Genomic DNA, 10,806 nt, shown 5'->3' with positions numbered 1-10,806 from the left:
TTCCCAGTGTTCTTTCTTTGGGTGTAGCTGCTTCTGTCCATCATTGATCAATTGAAACTGAGTTAGATCTTCTCTTTATGGAAGAAATCCACATCCATCAGAATACATCCTCATACAGTATCGTTGTTGAAGTGAAGTGTATAATGATCTCCTGGTTCTGCTCATTTCACTCAGCTGTTTATGTAAGTCTCTCCAAACCTCTCTGTATTCATCCTGCTGGTCATTTCTTATAGAACAATAATATTCCATAACATTCATATACCATAATTTACCCAACCATTCTCCAATTGATGGGCATCCATTCATTTTCCAGTTTCTAGCCACTACAAACAGGGCTGCCACAAACATTTTGGCACATACAGGTCCCTTTCCCTTCTTCAGTATCTCTTTGGGGTATAAATCCAGTAGTAGCACTGCTGGATCAAAGGGTATGCACAGTTTGATAACTTTTTGGGCATAATTCCAGATTGCTTTCCAGAATGGTTGGGTTTCTTCACAACTCCACCAACAATGCATCAATGTCCCAGTTTTCTCACATCCCTTCCAACATTCGATAAATTTTTTTAAACAAGAAAAGGTAATGAAGAAGAAAAAAAAAAAAAAAAAGGAATTGTGAATAGAAAAGGTTTAAGAAGCCCTGCTCTACCGAATGATCTAATAAATTTCTAAAACTATTTTAGACTTTTTGGGATTTGTTTTTGGGAACAACACTCATTTAAATCCCAAATAAAATCCTATTCTTTGCTCAAAGCTTTCCTTAATCCCTCTTAATTTTAGTACCTTCCTTTATTAATCATTTTCTTGTTATCTTGTATATAGGTTGCTTTTTATACATTTGTTTACACATTTTCTCTCCCTCTAGATGTTAAGCTACTTGAGAACGGGAAGTTTCTTTTGCTTTTTTTTTTTTATACCCTCACAATCCTCACCTGTACAGAGATGGATCAAGATAGATGAGTAACTATAAACATTCAATAAAATTGGTTGAAGCCAAATCATAATAGAATAGGACAGCAAGGATAAGATCCATTGCAAGTACTGGTTATAGAAACTCAAAACAATGCTTTGGATGGATCCAAGACCTGGGGAAATTCCCAATAACTCATAATCATTTTCAGCATTCTAGCATTCTAGTTCTTGGGATCAAATTTTTTAGTGTAGACAACCTTTAATCACATAAAGTTGGATTGAAACAGCAAAATAATTGTTCTTGACCAGTGTAATAAATTATTGTTCCTGTAGAAGCCAGAAAAGTCAGCAGTAGAAGTTAAGGAGGGAGAGTTTCTAGGTTTGTGGGATGGAAAATGCCTAAAGATTTGTATTAGGATCCGAGAGAGCAGAATTAAAAGCAATGACCAAAGAAATGACTTTTCTCTCAAGTTCAGACCCTTTGTTTCTTCTTCTTTTATTGGCACTCCTAGTACAACACATTTAAAATCCAAATCATTATCTCCCCTTAAATACAACTCCTTTTCCTAATTTCCCTATTTCTTTCAATGGCATGGCTTACCTTCTGTTTGCCTCAATTTCCTCCTCTATCAAAAGGGGATAATCACAGCACCTATCTCCCAGGATTGTTGTAAGGATAAAATGAGATATTTGCAAAGCCGTTTTCAAACCTTAAAGCACTCTGTAGATGCAAGTTATTATTAGTCTCAGTTTTCTATGCTCATAATGTCAATCATCTTTCAGGTTTTCTTTCCTTTTTAATTCATCAAGTCCATCATCCATCCCAGCAATAACTTTCACATCTTTTCTTCTGCCACTAGTATAATTCAGGGCCTCATTAATTCTTATCTAGTTTCTACTTACTAGTCTGAAATTGTCAATGGTTCCCTATTGTCTTCCAAATAAGACTAAACCCATAGAAGTACAATCTTCACCTTAGAGAAAAAATCTAAATTTCTAGTCTTCTGTCACTCTACTTTCCTTCAGGTAAGCCAAAAGTTTTCTTTGTCACTCTGGAAAGTTTTTCAGCATTTTTCTTCATATGACCTTTATTTTTAATTTATGTATCTATAATAGTTAAAAAGATTTAGTTGCTCAAAGTCATTTTTTTCCAACCTAATTTTTTTACTTTTTTCCAATTATATGTAAATATAGTTTTCAACATTTTCTAAGATTTTGATTTCCATTTTTTCTCCTTCACTCACGCCTTTCCCACCAAGATGTCAAGCAATCTGATAGATTATACATGAACAATTATTTTGAACATCTTTTCACATTAGCCATGTTATAAAAGGAGAATCAGAAAAAAGAAAAAAAAAAGCATGAGAATGAAAAAACAAGCAAACAAAAAAAGTGAAAATAGTATGCTTTGATCTGCATTCGGACTCCATAGTTCTTTCTTTAGATGTGGATAGCATTTTCCATCATGAGTCTTTTGGAATTGCCTTAGATCTGTATTGCTGGAGAAACTGAGGCAAGATAGAGATTAAAGAGTATTTAATAATTTATTTAAAAGGGAGAGGTTTACTGGGATCAAATGGATCCATGGTTTGGTCCCAGGACTGAATGAGACTATAGTCTCCAAGAATCCAGCAAACAATGTGAGTTCTCAATGAGATATATACACATGGCTCAGACTCAGGGGGTAGACTGAGGCAGGGGTGAAGTCAGGGTGCTGAGAGCTGGAACGGGACTCTGACAGGGTGGAGTGAGCATCGGAGAGGGGAATAACATAATGGGGGAGGCACCCCTGAGATGGGGAGAGGCATCTTGATGAGATGGTATCTATTATAGGTTGGGATGGAGAGACGCATTCTGATATTCTAAAACATAAGATGTTTTATCCTTATCAAATATTCTGATTAAGAGGGAGGGGAGGTTTTGCAGACAATTATAAACACAGGTAGAACATTTAGGGTAACTGAGGCAGGACTGGATCCGGATAATTAGGGAAACTGAGTCAGGGCAATAAAAGAGAACTGTGGCATAATAGATCTTTGCATTGCTGAGAAGCTAAGTCTTTCATAGTTGATCATTGCAAAATGTTGTTGTTGCTATGTACAATGTTTTCCTGGTTCTGGTCACTTCACTCAACAATGAGTGAACAAATTACTTTTGTTCATAGTGTTTTTTAATACCTTGAATGCTCTTCCTCCTATCTCCAGTTGAAACCCCATCTCTTCCATGTAGTTTTTCTTTATCTAGCGACTGTGACTTGTCCATCATCTCATTTCAAAGTACTTTATATTCCTTTTATGTACTTAATCACATTTTAATTTCTATTAAGTTATTGTTGTTAAACATATGTCACCGTTGGCCAACATTTTGATGGTGTTTTTCTTTTCACAGTTTGGTGCTTAAAGACTTTCCAACTGATGGGATCTACCAGACCTCAGCTGATAGAATCTGGAAGTTTTTTCCCCAATTCTTTGTTTTTGGTATATGATCTTTATGTTTTTATCTGCTTTGAGAGTAGAGGCTCAGTACTGAGATTGCTGGGTCAAAAGTTTAGTTTTTTTCCTTGCAAAATTCTAAATTGATATCCAAAGTAGCTAGACCAATTCACCAATAATGTATTTGTGGTCACTTTCCTTTAGACCCTCCAATAGAGACTATTCTCATTTTTTGTCAGCGTTCTCCTCCTGTTCAAATTGATTCAATGTAGCTGTTTGACATAGTTTCTCTACCACAAACTTGTTTTATAACCCTGGGTAAGAAGACAAATCAATTAACTGATTGATTTAGGAATTAATAATGTTTGTTGACTGACATACCTGCAGTTGCCATTTACATTGAATGCCAACCTTAGTACATCACTGGTTTGTTTGTTTGTTTTTGGGGGGAGGTTGTTTTTGTTTTTGTTTTGTTTTGTTGCAAAGCCAGGAGAAAGTTAATCAGACCCCCCAAATGGGATAAATCTGTGACAAAATTTCTGGGAGAATACAAATGAGAAGTGAACACAATGGCAGTTATGGATGAATTGCAATTATGAGTACTTGAGTAATTTTGCCATTTTTGCAGAGTTGAGGTGAAACCTCAGAGATGTTTTAATTAGGATTTCTCTTCCTAACAGAGTGATATAAAGCAGGTTTTCAAATAAAGCACCTTAGGACTCTCTTGCAGGATAAGTTCTACAGAATGGTTATGCCAGATTCCAAGTACTCTCTGGAACCATATTCCTAAAACTATAGTTCACAAGCTCCTATTGATGTGTTTACTTTTAATAATCAGCCAGAAAACACAAATTATCAAGGTAAACTTACTAAAATGGATTAATAGAAAAGTAGCAACAAAACATCTCTCTCATAAACTTGGGGTTCATTCTCACATAAGAAATCCTTAAGCCAGTGTAAACATGGGAGAGGCATATGAACATTAGGAATAAGTTTATTCCTTGCCCGTTTAATGAGGGACAGCTTACACCCCTGAAACTACAGATCTGTCAATGTCTTCATGCTCTGCTTGCAGACCTTGGTTTATAATTTCTGATATTGCTCTGCTGTTAAGGTCTGGAAACTGCTCTGCTAGATGCTAATTTGCTATAATCTATACTGCCTTTGGTTTCAGATTCTGCTGAATCTTTAGAATGAGCAGGAGGCTTTACATAGGAACAATTTATTTCCTTTGGTCAATTAACCGATCAGGTAGCATTTATTAAGAAACTACTCTGTGCTAAGTAATCTGCTAAACACTAGGGATACAAAGTCAAAAGCAAAACAGATCTTGTCTTTAAGAAGTTTACATTCTAATGAGAAAGTTAATATGGATATGTATAAGTATATACGAGGTTGATACAAATTTACCTTAAAGATGAAGGCAATAGAAGTTAGTGTCAAGGAGAAGGAAGGACCAGGAGCAGGTTCCTGCAGGAGGTAGGCTGAGTCTGAAGGAAAGCAAGGATTCTAAGAGGTGGAGGTAAAATAGAGAAAACATTCTAGGTATGGGGACAATCAAACATGAAGAAACTGAAGTAAATGTGGGTTAAGTGACTTACCCAGATAAGTATTTGAGTCCATAAGTGAACGAAGGTCTTCCTGATTCTTTGCCTCCTGTTCTATCCACTGTGTCATCTCTGTGCAGAAGTCCAGGAAAGAAGTGACAAGAGTGTGAATTAGGCAGGGCCTTTGTGAGTGTAGAGGAAAAAAAATGTAGCAGAGATAGAAACGACAAGATTTGGCAACTGATTGGATATGTAGGCTAAGGAAGACTAAGGGGTTGAGGATGACACTGAGATCATCAACCTGCGTAACTGGATGAATCATGGTGTCCTTGACAGTGAAAGCAGGAAGTTCATGTCATATAAATATAGGAAGCACTTACTAAGTTCTTCCTAAGTACCAAGCACTATGCTAAGGGGTGAGGATACAAATAGAAAAGTATAATAGTTACTGCATTCAAAGAGCTTATGTTTTAATGTGAAGAAGAGAGAGTTCAGGAGGAGGAGATAGATTCTCTTTCAGAGAGACCTAGAGGTCAAAATGTCCAGTAGTGATACAGAAGTGGATTTCAGGAAAGAAACTAGGACTGGACATGTCACTGTGGGAATCATTTGTATAGAATAATTGAACTCATGAAAACAATGAGGTCATGAAAGAATAGAGGAAGAAAGAAGAGAGCCCAAAACAGAACCTTAGAGGGACACTCAAAGTTAGTGGGTTTGACATGGATGATGATACAGCAACAGAGACAAAGAAGAAATAGTTAAGCTGAAAGGAGGAAAACCAGGGCAGAGTGCCTTGAAAAGGAGGGAAGAGTGGAGCAATATTAAATGATGCAAAGAAAAATAAAAGAAAAATAAAAAAAAATAAAAATAAAAAATGAAAACTTAAAGCAAAAAAAATAAATAAATAAATGATGCAAAGACTTCAAGAAGATAGATTCTGCTATCTAAAACTATCAACAAGCATGATGTTATATTTATAGAATCCTAGGGAATCGACTAAAAAACTATGGTGAGGGTTTTCTAAGAATGAGAGAGATGGACTTGTTTGTAGGCTACAGGAAAAGAGTCAAGAGATTGGGAGAGTTTGAAGGCTATAGAGGAGGCAAGAATGATGCGAGAATTCTGCTAATCACAGACATCAGGATCTGGATTGAGTGATAAATTTGTTTAAAATGAATATCACAAAAAAGTTGTCAAGTGAAGACAGTATTAAAAAGAGTATGGAAAGTGGCAATGAATATTCTGGTCTGTGTGGGACTATGGCAAAGGGGAAAGATTAAAGGAACAAACAGCACTGGAAAGGATGGCCAGAGATGCAGCACCACTTAGATGGAGCCAGATCTAAGTGAGTGCCAGAAAGTGGAAAGAGCTTGAGAGGAAGAGGTCTAAAATGAAAAGAAATGTGTGAATTATGGAGTGAAAATTCCACAAGCATAATAAATTAGCAGGAAAATGTCAACTGGGACACTGATAAAGAGTAGGATTAAAGGGAATAGGAACCTGGGAGTAGACAGAAGATATTGGAGAAAGGTGTTCACTCTTTGGCAATCAGAGATTGAGGATCATTGGGACAGCAATTGGGGGAGGTCTGAGAACTAGCTAACCATTGGGTAATGAGACTGGGCAGAGCATCAAGGAATGGGAAGAACAATGCTAAAATAAAGATATGTGATTAGAATGTTCAAGGTCTTAGCACAGCTCTTAAGTCTTGACACAAAGTCCTCATATTCTGTATATGGCTCTTGAAGTTTGGGGAGGGGGGAGTTGGACCTTGAAGTTTCAACACAATCCTCAACTACTAGAGGAATTATGGGGCCAGGAGATCCTGAAGCCTTCCCTCTGGTGATGTTGTCTCAGTGCTATGGCAGTCCAGCACTTCCAGAAACAAGCCTGTTAGTGATGTGTTTCCAGGGGTGTCTAGGATCTCATGACCAGAGACTGTAAGTCTGGCAGTGTTGGGTCCCAGGGATGCCTGGAAGGCAAGCTTTATGGCAAGTAGAGCTGTAAATGTTGTGTCCTAGGGATGTCCAGAGCAGGATATATCAGAGAATCTTTTCTCTCAAGAAGATACCATTTAAACTTGGCAACTCTTGAACTTGGAGTTTCTTAGGAAGCAGCTCTCCAAGTTGATGCTGCCTGAAAAGTTTGTTTCTTTGCTGGAAAGTCACCTTATAGTAATTTGGAATCCCTTTTTTTCTACAAAGAATATTGGAGTTCAGAAAGCAAGATTCTTTTTATTACCATCTCTGGCTAAATACAAGCATGTCTCCCATGCCATGTCCTTGTGAGGCAGAAGAGAAATCTCATTGAACAAAAGGTGAATAGAAAGTGATCAAAAGTGAGAGTCTGTGAGTGGTGCAAACTTGTCCACAGAGGTCAGGAGAAATGTCACTAATAATTTAAACCAAAAAAATCACTTAAGAGTTCTCTGTTTCCTTGTTTATTCATAAATTATTTTCTTATTCATAAGTTTAATAGATAATTTATTCCATGTTCTTCTGGGGTTTCTTATGATAGTTCCCAGCTCTAGCTGGGTTTTCTTATGATATCTATGTCATGTATTCATTTGGACCTTACCCAATTTCCACTTGGTTGCTTTATAGGTTTCCCAACAACTTTTTACCAAATAGTGTATACTTTTTCCACAAGCTTAAATATTTACATTTGTCAATGCAAATTTATTATAATTATTTACTACTGTGCATTGTATGTCTACTCTATTCTGGTAATTTTGGTAATTACTGTTGTAAAATATAGCTTAACATGTTAAAGTTCCTTCCTTTACATTTTTTTCCATTAATTTTTTGTTATTCTTGATATTTTGTTCTTCCAAATGAATTTTATTATTTTTTCTAGCTTAATAAAATATATTTTTTTGTAATTCTGTTAGGATAACATTGAATAACTAGATTAATTCAGGAAGAATTGTCATTTTTATTGTATTAGCTCCTTTAAATCATGAACAATTAATATTTGTCCATTTATTGAAATCTGACTATATAAAAAGTATATTCAGTCACTTCTTTTTAGGAGAAAATTATAGATCAGAAGAAAGTAAAAGTGTACATTTCCATAAAGATTTTTATTCATGGAGAAATGAACTACATATATGCATATATATACATAAATGTATAAAGTTTTAATTCCATAGTTAGATAATAAAGCAAAATATTAGATAATACGTACCTTTCTAGAGTAGAACTTCTTAATGTTTTTTTGTATCATGAATCTTTTTTTTGGAAGTTTGTTGAAATCCATGGATTTATTCTCAGAATAATATTTCAAATGTATAAAATAAAAATATAGAATTGCAAAGAAAATCACTCATACTGACATCATTACCAAAATACTTTAATAAACCAATTCATAAACACTAGTTTAAGAATTCCTGCTGTTGTGGTAAGAAGGAAACTTTAAATATTATTTAGTACTTAGGAATTAATTCCATTACCTTTAAAGATAGTATGTACATCTATATCTATATTAAAAAATAACAAACTTTAAAAAAAAGAGTTCTCTGTTTCTCATGAAGAATTTTTATCCAACTGCCAATATGAAAAACTCTTATCAAGTTTACAGATGAATTCTTGAGTCTGATCAGTCATTCCCCCAGTCCAACTCCTCCTCCTCCTCCTCCTCCTCCTCCTCTTCCTCCTCTTCCTCCTCCTCCTCTTCCTCCTCCTCCTTCTTCTTTTTTTGCTGAGGCAATTGGGGCTAAGTGACTTGCCCAGGGTCACAAAGCCAGGAAGTGTTAAGTATCTGAGATCACATTTGAACTCAGATCCTCCTGACTTCAGGGCTGTACTCTATCCACTGCACAATCTAGCTGTTCCCCTACCCACCCACCCCAGTCCAACTTCTTTACACAAATCAAATAGCTATTGATGATATGCCATTTTTTTAATTGAAGCTTTTTAATTTTCAAAACATATGCAAGGATAATTTTTCAACATTGACCCTTGCAAAACCTTGTGTTCCTATTTTTCCCTCCTCTTCCCCCACCCTTTCTCCTAGATGTTTGCCATTCTTTTGAAAGCTAGTCATATCCTAGAACTAGGCTAACAGGGGAATAGACAGGAATAATAGATTCAAATGAAAAAAAAATGCCAGAGGAATGCTTTCCAGAGGAACAATGAAATGACCAAGTAATGTTAGGTTACATTCTGCCATAATGGTGGGTGACTAGGACAGTGAAAACCTGAAGGGATCTCAAGACTTGATGCCTCACATGGTTACTCACAGAACTGTTTTCAAAGCTACAAAGAATTAAGAATTAAGTTGAAATAAAACCATTTCAAGGCAATGCAAAATAGAAGTCCAGAATTATAAATTACTTGAGACAAGTTGTCTCTCAACAACACATCTTAACTTGCCAAAGTTAAACAGCAATAGACACATTACTTGAAATTTCTAAAGGCTATGATTAATGGTTGTTGATTAACCAAAACTGAAAACCAACAACATTTGTTTCTTTTTAAACACATGTATATTTTATAGAGTAAAATATTAATAAATAAAAGGTTTTTATCGTTAAAAAAAAAAAAAACTAATCATATCCTTTGAATGGTACTTGCCAATGTGTCATTTAGAGAGTTAGTGCTCTGACCTTCAGCATCTCTTACATTATTTCCTTTGAAAACTCTCTCTGCTGGAACTTAAGTACCTGCTTTTAGATTACACAGCCTCAAGCTATTTACCTCTTCCAGGAAAGGAATCTCACCTGTCTGTACTTTGATCCTTGCCTCTGCATGCCCCCTTTAGCATCTCACTTCAATCTGCCTGTCTCTGATATGAATAATGCTGCCTTGAATCAGGACTGCTTCTCTATTATCCCTCTAGTATAATGCTTTGATCTACCTGAGATTCCACAGAATTGATTTTACGCTTTTGGCCTCCTTTCCCCTTTTTACTCAACTCCATCTGTACTAAATCGTTGCCTTGGTCCCTGTCATAACTTCTTGCTTATCTTAGCCCTATTCTAGTCCTGTCTCAATGATATTGATGTTGCTAATTATTTTTAGAGTGATATTGCCCAAAGCATCAGCGCACTTAAGAGTAGACACTCATAACCTTGAAGTAGAATCTAGGTACCTCAGAGTTATCTGAAATGATCAAAGGAGAAACGAATGTACATCTAGAATTGGGTACAGAAATACACTTCATTCAGTAGAGAAATCAGAGGAGAAGGGAAGAAAAGAAAAAAGGGTAATTAGAGGGAGGGTAGATTAAGGAAATAGATCTAAGCAAAACAAACCCTAAATAAGGATATACAAAAATTTTATAGCTCTTTCTGTGGAGGCAAAGAATCAGAAACTGAGGACATACCTATCAATTGGGGAATGGTTCAAAAAATTATGGATAAATGTAATGGAATACTATTATGCTATAAGAAATTATTAAGGGGATAGTTTCACAAAAAGCTAGGATGACTTGTATGCCCAGATACATCATGAAGTGAGCAGAACTTGGAAAACAATTTATATAATGACAATATTGTAAATACAATTTTGAAAGACTTATAAGCTCTAATCAGTATAATGAGCACCCAAGGTTCCAGAGGATTCATGATGAAACATGCTACCCATCTCCCAACAAAGAAGTGAAATGAAAGACTCAGATTATAGAATAAGATATTTTTTGGACATGGCCAATATGGAAACTTTTTTTCTTAACTATATATATTTAAAAAAGGGGACTTGTTTTTCTTTCTATCTGAATTGGGGGAGGGATGTGGGAGGAAAAGAAGATAGTTTTTGGTGATTGAAAAAAATAAACTTTAAGAAAAAACAACAATGAAATAAAGTCAGATAATTGAACTGATGATGGTGGCACCTAATATAAAATAAACTATAATCAGTAGCAATTTTTCCATCATTAATTAATATAATTATAATACAAATTAATATTATAGCATT

General features: G+C 35.4%; 1 long non-coding RNA gene across 1 annotated transcript; it reads right to left on the bottom strand.

Moving 5' to 3' along the window:
* Window positions 1–505: 505 nt before the first annotated feature.
* LOC116423453 lies at window positions 506–5,206 on the bottom strand. Its single transcript, XR_004234070.1, has 3 exons — window positions 4,943–5,206; window positions 4,752–4,850; window positions 506–540 (listed from the first exon to the last, which is right to left on the bottom strand). It is a non-coding gene; the product is annotated as an uncharacterized LOC116423453 (long non-coding RNA).
* Between the last annotated feature and the right edge of the window lie 5,600 nt (window positions 5,207–10,806).

This window comes from Sarcophilus harrisii, chromosome 4 (assembly GCF_902635505.1).
Source record: "Sarcophilus harrisii chromosome 4, mSarHar1.11, whole genome shotgun sequence".
Classification (NCBI taxonomy): Eukaryota; Metazoa; Chordata; class Mammalia; order Dasyuromorphia; family Dasyuridae; genus Sarcophilus; species Sarcophilus harrisii.
Note: the sequence above shows the minus strand (reverse complement) of the source record. Positions and strands in the feature narration are given on the sequence as shown.